Here is a 16,028-nt window from a genome sequence, read left to right on the forward strand (position 1 = left end):
TGGTATGAATCCCACGTAAAAAAAAAAGTAGTCGTGGTGAATTACTTTTTTGATATGTTGTTGTATTCTATTGGCTAGAATTTTGTTGAGGATTTTTGCATCTACGTTCATGAGGGATATAGGTCTGTAAGTTTGTTTTTTTGTGGAGTCTTTACCTAATTTGGTATCACAGATATGCTGGCTTCATAGAATGAGTTTGGGAGTATTCCATCCTTTTCTATGCTCTGAAATACGTTTAGTAGTAGTGGTGTTAACTCTTCCCTGAAAGTTTGGTAGAACTCTGCAGTGAAGCTGTTTGGGCCAGTGCTTTTTTTTTGTTGGGAGTTTTTTGATTACCTTTTCAACCTCTTTTTTTGTTATGGGTCTATTGTTCTACCTCTCTGTTAGTTTAGGTAGGTAGTGTGTTTCTAGGAATTCATCCATTTCTTCTAGTTTTCAAATTTGTTACAGTACAATTTTTCATAACAATCTGATATGATTCTTTTAATTTCAGTTGGGTCTGCTGTAATATCGCCCATCTCATCTCTTATTCGGGTTATTCGCTTCCTCTCCTGTTTTTCTTCTGTCAGTTTGGCCAATGGTTTATCAATTTTGTTAATTTTTTCAAAGAATCAGCTTTTGGTCTCAACTCTTTCAATTGTTTTTCTGTTTTCTATTTCATTTAATTCTGCTCTAATTTTTATTATTTGCTTTCTTCTGCTGCCTAAGGGTTTCTTTTGTTGCTCTCTATTTGTCCAAGTTGTAGGGATAATTCTTTGATTTTGGTCCTTTCTCCTTTTTATCTATGTGCATTTATTGATATAAATTGATCTCTGAGCACTACTTTCGCTGTGTCCCAAAGGTTCTGATAGGAAGTGTTTTCATTCTCATTGGATTCTATGAATTTTTTATTCCACCCTTAATGTCTTCTATAATTCAGTCTTTTCTGAGCAGGGTACTGTTCAGTTTCCAAGTGTTTGATTTCTTTTCCCTGCTTTTTCTGTTACTGATTTCTACTTTTACAGACTTATGGTCAGAGACGATGCTTTGTAATATTTTGATATTTCAGATTCTGATAAGGCTTGTTTTATGACCTAATATGTGGTTTATTCTAGAGAATGTTCCATGTGCACTAGAAAACAAAGTATACTTGGCTGCTGGTGGGCGGAGTGCTCCACATATGTCTATGAGGTCAAGTTGGTTGACTGTGGTATTTAGATCTTTTGTGTCTTTATTGAGCTTCTTTCTGGATGTCCTGTGCTTCATCGAAAGGGGCGTGTAGAAGTCTCCTACTATAATCGTGGAGCTGTCTATCTCACTTTTCAATGCTTTTAGAGTTTATGTATCTTGCAGCCCTGTCACTGGGTGCATAAATATTTAATATGATTATAAATATTGTCCCTTTAATCATTACATAGTGCCCTTCCTTGTCCTTTGTGGTAGATTTAAAGTCTATTTTGTCAGAAATTAATACTGCCACTCCTGCTCTTTTTTGATTGTTGTTTGCTTGATATATTTTTTTCCATCCTTTGAGTTTTAGTTTATTTCTAAGTCTAAGGCGTGTCTCTTATAGGCAGCTTATAGACAGATCGTGTTTTTTAATCCATTCTGCCACTCTCTGTCTCTTTATTGGTGCATTTAGCCCATTTACATTCAGCATAATTATGGATAGGTAGGAGTTTAGTACTGTCATTTTGATGTCTTTTTTAATGTATTGTTGACAGTGTCTTTTTCCCACTTAATTTTTTGTGCTGAGTAGTTTATATACTGTCTTTTCCTGATATTCTTTGTTGTTGATTTTGTTTCTGCTGAGTCTCTATTCTTTTCTTGTATTTTATTTTGATGTGTAAGATAGTTTGTCTCCTTTGTGGTTACCTTAATATTTACCCCTAGTTTTCTAAATTTGAACCTTTGATTTCTTTGTAATGCCTTGTCTTCCTCTCCATATGAAAGATCTATGACTACATTTCTTAGTCCCTCTTTGTTTTAATGTTGTTTTCTTTTATGTGACAACATCGCTGTTTCCCTGTTTTGAGCGTTTTTTTAATCTTGATTTATTTTTGTGATTTCCCTGTCTGGGTTGACATCTGATTGCTCTATCCAGTGTTCTAGTCTTGGGTTGATGCCTGATATTATTGATTTTCTAACCAAAGAACTCCCTTTAGTATTTCTTGTAGTTCTGGTTTGGTTTTTACAAATTCCCTAAACTTCTGTTTATCTGGAAATGTCCTAATTTCACCTTCATATCTGAGAGATGGTTTTGCTGGATATATGACTCTTGGACAGCATTTTTTTTCCATCAATGCTTTATGTAAGTCATCCCATTGCCTTCTTGCCTGCATGGTTTCTGCCAAGTAGTCCGAGCTTATTCTTATTGACTCTCCTTTGTAGGTGACTTTTTGTTTATCCCTAGCTGCTCTTAAAATTCTCTCTTTATCTTTGGTTTTGGCAAGCTTGATTATGTCTATTGACTTTGTTTTAACATCTACCAGATGTGGAGTTCAATGAGCATCTTGGATAGATATCTTCTCATCTTTCATGATATCAGGGAAGTTTTCTGCCAACAAATCTTCAACAATTCTGTATGTATTTTCTGTTATCCTTCCCTGTTCCGGTACTCCAATCACTTGTAGGTTATTTCTCTTCATAGAGTCCCACATGCTTCTTAAGGTTTCTTCATTTAAAAATTTTTTTTTATCTGATTTTTCTTCAAATGTATTGGTGCCAAGTACTTTATCTTCAAGTTCACAAATTCTGCCTTCCACTTGCTCAATTCTGCTCCTCTGACTTTCCATTGAGTTGTCTAATTCTGTAATTTTAGTGTTAATCTTCTGAATTTCTGATTGCTGTCTGTCTACGGATTGTCCCAACTTATTAAATTTTTCATTATATTCCTGAATAACCTTTTTAATTTCTTCAACTGCTTTATCTGTGTGTTACTTGGCTTGTTCTGCGTATTGCCTCATTTCCTTCCTGATGTCTTGAAGGGTTCTGTACATTAATCTTTTGTATTCTGCATCTGGTAATTCCCGGAAGGCACTTTGTTCTAGAATATCCCTTGATTCTTTGTTTTGAGAGCCCACTGAGGCAATCACAGATATGACTTGATACTGACTGTTGTCTCCGAGGCCTCTGTAAGTTACTGTATTAGTTTATTTTATGTTTGCTTACTGTATCCTGGCTTCTTGCTTTGTTTGGTTTTGATATGCCCAAACGGGTTGCTTGAGTGAGCTAGCTTGATCATTTTCGCCTTTGAAGCTCTGATGTCCTGTCACCAGATGGCTAGAGCTGTTATCAGGTATGTCAGTCTAGAAGTCCATTCACTTTTCTTGTATAAATTCAGCTCAAGTGTCCAGGTATCTGATCATCAAGTGTGTGGTACAGGCTCTGTCCTACAGTCTTAGAGGGGCAGGGGTGATTGATGTAGGTACTGGTATCTGGTTATAGCAGGGGGACACACTCTGAACAAGGCAGGGGGCTGAGAACCCTCCCCTGAGTGTCTGTGAGGAAAGCGTGTCCCTGTTCCCTAGAGCTACCAGTGGGTGGGTTCTGCAGATGGACAATAGGCACCCAGTGCTTTTGGTTGTAAGGACTGGGAGGTACCAATTATCCTTGGACCCCTGTCACGGGTGGCTGGGTAACCTGAGTGGAGCCACGTGTCCTTACACCCCTGATGTGGGTAGGTGAGTACCCTGTTTAACAGGCAAAGCGATGTCAAATATCAAAACCCACCTCTTCACCGCACAGCTGAAACAGTTACACTCTGCCAACAAGGGCCTATTCTCCTGAAATAGGCCCGCACAGGTCCATGCAGAGGGGAAAGGTATTTAAAGTCCATGGACCATTTATGCCTGGACAGGAGGAGTCACTTCTGTCCTGAGCTCCCCTGGTGGGTAGAGCTGGAAAATTATTTTTTCCCCCAATTGTGAATTTATTCCTACTTCACGGCCAGGAGGATGGCTCAGAGTGCTAAATAGGTCCTCTCTCAGGCCCAGGGAAATCAACAGTCACTGAAGCCAGTTTGGGGGCTGGGGGCGTGTTAAAATATACGCAAGTACTTAGCTTTTACTGAGAATGCCATTATTCTCAGGTTCCGGAGGTGTGAGTAGGCTGTGTGGCTGGCTGTTTCTCTCTGAGGAAACTGCGGCTGAATGCTACTACCAGCCTGCCGCAGCTGCTCCCGGGAATGGTGCCTGAGGGATCCCGATGATTCAGGTCCAGCAACTCCTCTCCACTTCTGAACTGTCTCTCCCTCCCTCTGCCGCTCAGTCTGTTTTCTAACTTTGCCTTTAATGTTCAGGGCACCTAGCTTGTCATAAATATAATCGTTTCACTTGTTTTTTCGGGTCTTTGTTGCAAGAGGGATCGCAGGAAGCATCTGGCAATTCTGCCATCTTGGCCCCACCCCTATATCCCTACTAAGTTTTTCTATTAAATTAGTATTAGATCATTAACTTCTTTGATGCTAAAGAAACTGCAAAAATGCCCACACAATTTATTTGAGCTGTTCTTACTCAAAATGATATAGTATGAAAATTGCTCACTTTGAAAACTGATCTGAATGGGGATGTTGATGAAAATATATTTCATAAAATTACATATGCATTAAAAACTCACTAAATACTGCTTTATTAACTTTTTCCTGTCAATTATTGTTTTATGATCAAGCGAAATGGTAAAAAACAACATATATTCTATACGCATCTAATGAGATATATAGCAACCAAGGAAATTTCATTAGACTTTATTAATATAATGATTTTAATATGTTATTATGAAGTTAAAGTCATTACTGAATTCTCTAGAAACACTATGCCAAGAAAATTTGGGATGATGTGAAATCATTTAGAGAGTAGAAGGAAATGGAGGGCTCTATATCTAATATTTATAATTTATTTGCATGTGATTCTCTTTCCAGCTCAATGGCCTAGAATTTAACATTTTAAGCTAGCTCAAGTTTCTCTGCTTCTACCACGGTTATACATAATTGATAAGCACTTAAAGTACCCTTTACTAAACCTTCCTTTCCAGCTATATAGACCTATTCAGATTATCGTCTAAATATTTCAGGTAGATCAATTACAACGTCAGAATGTTATTAGCTTACTTGTGCTGGCTCATCAGAAAGGAGATCATGCAACATGTTTAGTACATGCAGAAAAGGAAATAGATTACTCATAAGTAGTAGCTACCAGAAAAGGAATATTTGTTAGTTTTATTAAAACCTAGACACACCCCTGTATGTATTAGGAGAAACCCATACATATAACAGTATAATTTAACTATTTTTCACTAAAAAATCCATTGCCGTCAAGTTAATTCCGACTCATAGTGACCCTACAGGACAGAGTAGAACTGCCGCATAGAGTTTCCAAGGGGCACCTCGTAGATTCAAACTGCCGACTTTTTTTGGTTAGTAGTCACAGCACTTAACCACTATGCCATCAGGGTTTCCTAATTTTCACTAGTGCATTATTATCGTAATTATTTATTGCTGGAATCTGGAATTCTTTTAAATGCATCTATCTTTAAAACTATTAATTACAATATTAAAAGTAAAGTAAAATTATATTCATTCCCACTGACTGCGGGTTTTTAAAGTTATGCTATATTTCAAATATCTCAGGGTACTTGCATAATTTGTATTATACTCCCTATTTTTTTATGTTAACATTTAAATATTTGACAACTTATGATATTGTGGGTAAAATGTATTGAAGTTTGTTAGGGCTTATACTCTTACATTTCTATATTATTCTCTACTGTTCTCTTTAATAGAGACAAAGATAGAAGGAGAGAGAACACTGAGAAGTGTTATCTCTGTCTTTGTGACTAGAGTCTCTGGAATGATCACCCCAAATGCCAAATATTTCATAAGTTGAGAACAAATAAGACAACTCAAACTCCAAGAAAAAATGTAACATGACAGGACTATATGGAGAGAAAATGTTTTCTCTCATAGTATTTTTTAGTATTTCACAGTAATCTAGAATTTAATTGGGAACGATGTTGATAAAAATTTCACAGCAATATTAAATATACTAAAGGCATGAGATGTGTTAAGTTTAAGAATGATGCACAACAAAGTACTGTTGTCATAGTAATAAGAAGTTTGCATTTTGAAATCTATAAAATCTAGTTATTAATAATTTATATAAATGTACATGTTGAGACCAATCATGTCATCAGATTTTTTCATTTATGGTAAGAACTAGATTTGAGTCCTGAATGCATAATAAATAAGTTCTTGATATTCTTAAAATAAATATGTAATAAAAATAAGAAATATCCAACTGAAAAGAATTATTATACTAAAATTACACTTTTGGGATAACATATTTTTAGATATTAGTGGAAGAATCAAAGTACTGCCAAGCTGATAAGAATGTAACCTTCTCTAAAAGTCACTTGCTATGCATATTTATCAGTATATTACATTGCCATATAAAAAGCCTGATATTTCACCTTTTGATCTATAAAAATGGCAATTTCATATGGTTTAATCTAATAATTGGCCTATAAAATGATGACAGGGGCCCCGGTAGCACAGTGGTTAATAGCTTGGCTGCTAACCAAAAGGTCAGCAATTCAAATTCACCACCGCTCACTGTAAAACCTATAGGGCAGTTCTCCTTTGTCCTATACGGTGTCTGTGCGTTGGAATCGACTTGACAGCATTAGGTAAAATGAGGATAACTTCTGGATAAAAAGGAGTATTTTTTCCATTATTATTTGTATAAATTAGTCCATAGAAGAGTTAAATATGAAAAAAAGAATGTGTTCTTATCATTACTCCAAGCAACAGAAAGTTATAAAAAATCATGTCTATGAGTACATTTGTATATTCTTTTATGCTAAAAAGTAATTTTTAAAAAACTGGGCTATAATAATTATTACAAAGGTGATGTCGAATATACAATTTATAATTCTGTCAGCCAAATGCCTGAAGATATTTCTATAAAGTTTACTTGCTTTGATTCAATTAATCAGAAAGAAAAAAAAAAAGTCAATAAGATGCAGCAATGCTACCAAGTCTTCTTCATGGCCAAAATAATTTCCCCTCTCAAAAAGGGACATGTTATATGACATATATTGATCCCTAACAGAAAGGGGATCAAGCAACATATATAGCACAAGTAATAAAATCGTCAGACTGCTTATAATTAGCATGAGTTAGAAGCCAGACTGGTTTGGTAGTAGAAACCAAATCTTTGAAGATGTCCATTCAGTCACTCATTAATTATGTATTGAAGAGTTACAATATGCTAATCGACACTCTATAGATATACTGGGAATACCAACAGTGCTAGACAGAGACATATGGATGCCCTTTCTAGCTTATATCCTATAAAGCTTTAGTCATGGTGACTCAGCATGGGCAAAGTCAGCTCAAGTAACAACTCCCTCTCCCCACGCCCAAGGCTCCCCTGGATTCTTGCTGATATAACATAAAACCAGAGGTCCCCTATTCCTCCAAAAAGGAGTCCTTGGGTGCTACAAACAATTTAAGCACTGAACTACTAACCAAAAAGTTGGTGATTTGAACCCACTTGGAGATTTTCATCTGGCACACATTTATTTGGCACACATCTGAGTGTGCAGTGCAGTTGTGTCAATGTTGGTATAAGTGATATTTAAGAAATGTTCTGTCCATTCTGATGAACTTCTGTTACAAAACACAGTTTTTGCTCTGTTGCAAAAGACAATCTCTTCTTCTGACAACAAACAGCGTAAACAATGACGTTTTTATGCCATAATATACTGTGAAAATTAAGATCTGCTTCTTTTATACCTCTGCAAGAAGTCTGATTTAAAACTAAGGGGACATTTTTGAGAGATTATTTAAAGCTTTACAGAGAAGTGGATTTTAGAAAAAACATGAAAGAGTAGATATAATTTGAAAGTGAACTTGAAAACAAAAGGAATTTCACTTATGTATAAGAACATAGCTTCATTCACATTAACATATGTGAATGACAGCCAGTACCTGTGCTAAACTTAACTTTGGCTTGAATTTTTTCTCCCCACGATTATAAGGGCCTTCACACCCAAATAATAGCTTGATATTAGTGCAGATTGAGTATACTAAGCAATAACTTTAGTAGATGAGGCTCATTTGCAAGGCCAGAGGTATCTCCATTGCTGCTAGCAATAATCAAGACAAAGTGACTTCAAGGTCACACTTATCTGAGTTCAAATGCTGGCTCCAACTTTCTCAGCTGGGTGACTTTTAAGTTTTTTCATCTATTGTTGTTGTGTACTGTCAACCCTATGGGACTGAGAACAGAACTGCCCCATAGAGTTTCCTAGGCTGAAATCTTCATGGGAGCAGATGGTTAGGTCTTTTCTCCTGTGGAGCGGCTGGTGGGTTTGAACCACCGATCTTTTGGTTAACAGCTCAGCGCTTAACCACTATGGCACCAGGGTTCCATTTCTCATCTACAACATAGGGATATTAATACCAACCTTACAGGTGGTCATAAAGAAAAACATGAAAAACTTATATAATATGTATAGATAGGGACTAGCACATTGCTTGCCGTATCATAAATATTTTTTTAAAATTTATAATAGGCCAGCAATGCTTAGCCCTTGTTCAAGATGCCCTAGGATACATTACTGCAAAAGGTCACAACATTCTCCAAATAAAATTAATTTTAATTCATTTTATTTTAAAGATACATGAGCTATATAATTAAAGGGCACAAGGGGAATGCCATAAAAAAGAAGCATAGATTAAATACTGGAAGTTTTAAAAGCTGAAATTTAATGTCACAGGTTCTTTTTACTAAGAAAAAGTTGACGCTTACAGAAATTTTTGAAAAGTGGATGGCAATGATAAGAATGATTTTTTTTTTTTAACTTCCTAGAAATTAGGACAATGCTAGAAGCTTTAATTACTATTATTACCTGAGAAAATACTTAAGGTCAAAGAGCATATTTTTCCATCATAAAAAAAAAAAAAACCCAAACCTGTTGTCCTCAAGTCGATTCCAACTCATAGCGACCCTACAGGACAGGGTAGAACTGCCCCATAGGGTTTCCAAGGAGCGCCTGGTAGATTCAAACTGCTGACTTTTTGGTTAGCAGCTGTAGCTCTTAACCACTACGCCACTAGGGTTTCCCTTTTCCATCATACATAGGGAGTTATTTTTAATATGATGATGTTATTATTCTGAAAATGAGAGGCAGTGAATACAGGAGGCCTGTATCAAAAGGCTCGGGGAACTCTAATCCTTGCTCTGAACTGCTGTATAACTCTAAGCCTCTAATTCCTTCTGAATTCCAATTCAATTATTTAATATATTCTATTTTTTTTAATTTAGCATAACTTATGTAGCTCATAATCTATATGTACAGCTCACAGACAAGGAGACAGAGTCAGAAATAATTACATTTAAATTTGCTATACAGTCTAATTAGTAATGATACCATTCTTGCTTACAACCAAACTCAGGATTTTTTTTATGTTGAATTTAATTTTAAAATGTGATTTATAACTACTTCATTTATTAAGTGGTATTAATATTTAGTCTAGGAAATTAAGTAACATGGTACTTGAAGATACCACTAGTCAGTAAACAAATACTGAGCTGGTAAATAAAATGTTATTTACAATTTCAGAATATCTTCTGACAAAAATGAGTGAAGGAAATAATGAGTATTATGCACATCAGCTAAGGTCATCTTTTTTGTGTGTGTGTGTTTTAGGTGAAAGTTTACAGAGAAAATGAGTTTTTCATTAAAGAAATTCTATACAAAAAATTGTTTTATAATATTAGTTGCAATTCCTGCAATGTGACAGCACTCTCCCCCCTTCCCTTTCCATCCTAGGTTCTCTGTGCCCATTCACTCAGTTTTCCTGTTCCTTCCTGCCTTCTCTCTTTGCTTTTGGGCAGGTGCTGCCCATTTGGTCTTGTATACATGATTGAATTAAGAAGCACATTCCTCACATGTATGGCTGTTTCTTTTATAGGCCTGTCTAATCTTTAGCTTGAAGGTGGGGTTCCTGAGTGGTTTCAGTTCTGAGTTAGCAGGGTGTCTGGGGGCTATAGTCTTGGGGTTCCTCCAGTCACCAAGTTTTTTTTTTTTTTTTTTTGTAAATTTGAATTTTCTTCTACAATTTTCTCCTGCTCTGCCCAGGACCCTCTATTTTGATCCCTGTCAGAGAGGTAGGTTGTGGTAGCCAGGCACCATCTAGTTCTTCTGGGTTGAGGCTGGTAGAGGCTGTGGTTCTTTAGTCCTCTCCACTAATATTTTCCTTGTGTCTTTGGTTTTCTTTATTCTCCTTTGCTCCGAACATGCTGGGACCAACAGTTGTTCTTAGATGGCTGCTCACAAGCTTTTAGGATCCCAGACTCTACTCAGCAAGGTAGGATGTAGAACATTTTCATTAAGAACTACTTTATGCCAACTGACCTAGATATCCCCCAAGACCATTGTCCCCAACCCTCAGCCCAAACAGTCCCTCAAGGTGTTTGGATATGTCTAGGAAGCTTCTATGACTTTGCCTTGGTCAAGTTGTGCTGACTTTCCCTATATTGTGTGTTGTCTTTCCCTTTACCAAAGGGAAGTGATTGCCCCTCCCTAATCTTCCCCTCCCTCATAACCATCAAAGAGTTTTTCTTCTGTGTATAAATCTTGGATTTTTATAATAGTGGTGTCATACAATACTGGTCCTTTTGTGATTGACTTATTTCACTCAGCATAATGCCCTCCAGATTCATTCATGTTATGAGATGTTTTGCTAATTCTCATTGTTTTTTTTTTTAATCACCGTGTAGTATTCCATTGTGTTTATGTACCATAATTTGTTTATTCATTCATCTATTTATGGGCACTTAGGTTGTTTCCATCTTTTTGCAATTGTGAATAATGCTGCAAACATTATGGGTATGCATGTGTCTATTTGTGTGACAGATCTTATTTCTCTAGGATATATTCCCAGGAGTGGTATTGCCAGATCATATGGTATTTCTATTTCTAGCTTTTTAAGATGGTGCCATATTTTTTTCCACAGAGGTTGTATCATTTTATATTCCCACCAGCAGTGCATAAGAGTTCCAATCTCCCTGCAACCTCTCCAGCATTTGTTATTTTCTGTTTTTTTTTTTTTTTTCTTTAATTCATGCCAGTAATGGTGGACTGAAATGGTATCTCATTATAGTTTTGATCTGTATTTCTCTAATGGCTAATGATCTCAAGCATTTCCTCATGTGTCTGTTGGCCACCTGAATGTCTTCATTGGTGAAGTGTCTGTTCATATCCTTTGCCCATTTTTTAACTGGATTATTTGTCTTTTTGTTGTATTCAGAGGTGTTGACGTATTCTACAGATTTTCGAGATTAGACCCTTGATGGATATGTCATGGCCAAAATTTTCTTCCCAGTCTATAGGTTCTCTTTCTACTCTTCTGGTGAAGTTTTTAATTTTTAGGAGTTCCCAGTTATCTAGTTCCTTTTCTGGTGTTTGTGCATTGTTAATTATGGATTGGATTCTATTTATGCAATATACTGGGGCCCCTAGTGTTGTCCCTATTTTTTTTTCCATGATCTTTATCATTTTAGGTTTTATATTTAGATCTCTGATCGATTTTGAGTTAGTTTTTGTGTACGGTGTAAGGTATGGGTCCCATTTCATTTTTTTACAGATGGGCTTCCACTTTTGCCAGCACCATTTGTTAAAAAGACTGTCTTTTCTCCATTAATGGACTTTGGTCCTTTATCAAAGATCAGCTGCTCATAGGTGGATGAATTTACATCTGGATTCTGTTCCATTGGTCTATGTGTCTGTCATTTTAACAGTATCAGGCTGTTTTGACTATCGTGCCTGTGCAGTGCGTTCTGAGATCAGGTAGTGTGAAGTGTCCAATTTTGTTCTTTTTCTTCAACAATGCTTTACTTATTCGGTGCCTTTTTCCTTTCTATATAAAGTTGGTGATTAGTTTTCCCATCTCAATAAAGAATGCTGTTGATATCTGGATCAGAAATCCATTATATCTTTAAATTGCTTTGGGTAGAACTGACATTTTCACAGTGTTGAGTCTACCGATCCATTAGCTATGTTCTTCCTTTTGTGTAGGTTTCCTTTGGTTTCTTGTAGTAGTGTTTTGTAGTTTTCTTTGTATAGGTTTTTATGTCCCTAGTTAAGATTTTTTCCTGAGAATTATAACTTTTCAGAGGTGATAATAAATGGTATTGTTTTCCTGACTTCCTTTTTGAAGCTCTCTTTGTTGGTGTATAGGAATCCAACTGAATTTTGTACATTGATCTTGTATCATGGTACTCTGCTGAATCTTTCTATTAGTTCCAGTAGTTTTCTTGTGGAATCTTTGGGGTTTACCAAGTATAGGATTATATCATCTGTGAATAGGGAAAGTTTTACTTCTTCCATTCCAATTTGGATGCCCTTTCTTTTTCTTGCCTTATTGCTCTAGCTAGGACTTCCAGCACAACATTAAACAGGAGAGATGATAAAGCGCATCCTTTTCATGTTCCCATTCTAGGATCATCTTTTGTTATGCTTTTTAAAGAAATACTAACAGATTGTAAAGTTCAATATATAAGAATGGTCATTTTCCAATAAAGGAGAAATAAGTTTCTTAGGTGGAGACTGTGGAAATGTCAGACTCCTGCAGCTCACTGTTGTTGTTAGGTACCGTCAAGTCATTTCTGACTCATAGCAAACCTGTGCACAACAGAAAACATTGCCTGGTCATGTGTCACTCTCACAATCCCTGCTATGTTTGAGCCCACCGTTGTAGCCACTGTGTCAAACCATCTCACTGAGGGTCTTCCTCTTTTTTGCTGACCTTTACTTTACCAAACATGATGTCCTTATCCAGGGACTGCTCCCTCCTGATAGCATGTCCAAAGTAAGCAAGACAAAGCCTCACTATCCTTTCTAAGGGGCATTCTGGCTACACTTCTTCCAAAATATATTTGTTCATTCTTCTGGCAGTCCATGGTATATTCAGAATTCTTTGCCAACACCATAATTCAAACCCATCAATTCTTTTTTGGTCTTCCTTATTCATTGTTTAGATTTCTCATCCATATGGAGCAATTGAAAATACCATGGCTTAAGTCAGGTGTACTTCAGCCCTCAAGGTGACATCTTTGCTTTTTAATACTTTATAGATCTTTTGCAGAAGATTTGCCCAATGTAATGTGTTCTTTGATTTCTTCACTGCTGCTTCCATGGCTGTTGATTGTGGATCAAAGTAAAATAAAATCCTTGAAAACTTCGATATTTTCTCTATTTATTATGATGCTGTTTATTGATCCGGTTGTGAAGATTTTTGTTTTATGTTAAGGTATAATTCACACTGAAGACTGTAGTCTTTGATCTTCATTAGTAAGCCCTTCAAGTTCTCTTCACTGTCAGCAAGCAAGGGTGTGTTGTCTGCATATCACAGGTTGTTAATGAGTCTTCTTCAAATCCTGATGCTGTGTTCCTTACCACAGAGTCCAGCTTCTCAAATTATTTGCTCAGAATACAGACTGAATAAGTATGGTGAAAAAATACAACCCTGACACATACCTTTCCTCATTTTACACCCTGCAGTAGCCCCTCATTCTGTTCGAATGATTGCATCTTGGTCTATATCTTAGTCATCTCGTGCTGCCATAACAGAAATAACACAAGTGGACAGCTTTAACAAAGACAAAGTTATTCTCTCATCGTCTAGTAGGCTACAAGTCCAAATTCAGGGCACTGGCTCCAGGGGAAGGCTTTCTCTCTCTGTTGGCTCTGGAGGAAGGTCCTTGTCATGCATCAGTCTTCCCTTGGTTTGGGAGCATCTCAGAGCAGGAACTTCAGGTTTAAAGTATGCGCTCTGCTCCTGGCACTGCTTTCTTGGTGTTATGAGGTTTCCCCACTCTGTGCTTGCTTCCCTTTCATCTCTTGTAAGATAAACAGTGGTGCAGGCCATACCCCAGGGAAACTCCCTTTATACTGGATTAGGGATGTGACCTGGTAAAGTTGTTAAAATCTCACCCTAATCCTCCTTAACATAAATTTACAATCACAAAATGGAGGACAACCACAGAATACTGGGAATCATGGCCTAACCAAATTGATATACACATTTTTTGAGGGGGACATAATTCAACCCATGACAGTCTGTATGCAGGTTCTGCCTGAGCACAAGGAAGGGTTCTGCAATTCCCATTCTTTGCAATGTTACCCATAATTCGTTATGATCTACACAGTCGAATGCCTTTGCAGAGGCAATAAAACACAGTGAAACATCTTTCCAGTATTCTCTGTTTTAGCCAAGATCCATCTGATATCAGCAATGATATCCCTGACTCCCTGTCCTCTTCTGAATCTGGCTTGAATTTCTGGCAATTTCCTGTGGATGTATTGCTGCAGCCATTTTTTAATTATCTTCAGAAAATTTTACTTGTGTGTGATATTATTAATATTGTTTGACAATTTGTGCGTCCTGTTGGATCACCTTTCTTTGGAATGGGCACAAATATGGATCTTTTCCAGTCAGTTAGCCAGGCAGCTGTCTTCCAAACTTCTTGGCATAGGTGAGTGAGCGCTTCTGTGTTGCATCTGTTTACTGAAACATTTCAGTTGGTATTCCATCAATTCCTGAAGGCTTGTTTTCCACCAATGCCTTCAGTGCAGCTTGGACTTCTTTCTTCAGTACCACCGGTTCTTGATCATATGCTTCCTCCTGAAATGGCTGAACATCGACCAATTCTTTTTGGTATAGTGACTCTGTGTATTCCTTTCATCTTCTTTTGATGCTTCCTGTGTCATTCAATTTTTTGTCCATAAAATCCTTGAATGTTACAACTTAAAGCTTGAATTTTTTCTTCAGTTCTTTCAGCTTGAGAAATGTCAAGCGTGTTCTTTCCTTTTGGTTTTCTACCTCCAGGTCTTTGCACATTTCATTATGATACTTTAGCTTGTCTTCTTGAGTTACATTTTAAAATCTTCTGTTTAGCATTTTTACTTCATCATTTCTTCTATTCGCTTTAGCTACTCTACATTCAAGAGCAAGTTTCAGAGTCTCTTCTGACACCAATTTTGGTTTTTTCTTTTTTGTCTTTTTAATAACCTTTTTTTAAAAAATAATTTTTATTGTGCTTTAAGTGAAAGTTTACAAATCAAGTCAGTCTCACACAAAAACCCATATACACCTTGCTACACACTCCCAATTACTCTCCCCCTAAAGGGACAGCCCGCTCTCTCCCTCCACTCTCTCTTTTCATGTCCATTTCGCCAGCTTCTAACCCCCTCCACCCTCTCATCTCCCCACCAGGCAGGAGATGCCAACATAGTCTCAAGTGTCCACCTGATCCAAGAAGCTCACTCCTCACCAGTATCCCTCTCCAACCCATTGTCCAGTCCAATCCATGTCTGATGAGTTGGCTTTGGGAATGGTTCCCGTCCTGGGCCAACAGAATGTCTGGGGGCCATGACCACTGGGGTCCTTCTAGTCTCAGTCAGACCATTAAGTCTGGTCTTTTTATGAGAATTTGGAGCTGCATCCCACTGTTCTCCTGCTCCCTCAGGGGTTCTCTGTTGTGGTCCCTGTCAGGGCAGTAATTGGTTGTAGCCGGGCACCATCTAGTTCTTCTGGTCTCAGGCTGATGTAGTCTCTGGTTCATGTGTCCCTTTCTGTCTCTTGAGCTTGTAATCACCTTGTGTCCTTGGTGTTCTTCATTCTCCTTTGCTCCAGGTGGGTTGTGACCCATTGATGCATCTTAGATGGCCACTTGCTAGCGTTTAAGACCCAGACGCCACTCTTCAAAGTGGGATGCAGACTGTTTTCTTAATAGATTTCATTATGCCAACTGACTTAGATGTCCCCTGAAACCATGGTCCCCAGACCCCTGCCCCTGCTACTCTGGCCTTCAAAGCATTCAGTTTATTCAGGAAACTTCTTTGCTTTTGGTTTAGTCCAATTGTGCTGACCTCCCCTGTATTGTGTGCTGTCTTTCCCTTCACCTAAAGTAGTTCTTATCTGCTATCTAATTAGTGAATGCCCCCTCCGACCCTCCCTCCCATAACCACAAAAGAATGTTTTC

At 37.3% G+C, this 16,028-nt stretch overlaps 1 protein-coding gene across 1 annotated transcript in view; it reads right to left on the reverse strand.

Annotated features, from left to right (window-relative positions):
- ABCD2 (ATP binding cassette subfamily D member 2) overlaps positions 1-16,028 on the reverse strand; it is an 89,081-nt gene that overhangs the window by 31,372 nt on the left and 41,681 nt on the right. The gene's annotated exons all lie outside the window — the stretch shown is intronic.

This window comes from Elephas maximus, chromosome 4, assembly GCF_024166365.1.
Source record: "Elephas maximus indicus isolate mEleMax1 chromosome 4, mEleMax1 primary haplotype, whole genome shotgun sequence".
In the NCBI taxonomy this organism is placed as follows: Eukaryota; Metazoa; Chordata; class Mammalia; order Proboscidea; family Elephantidae; genus Elephas; species Elephas maximus.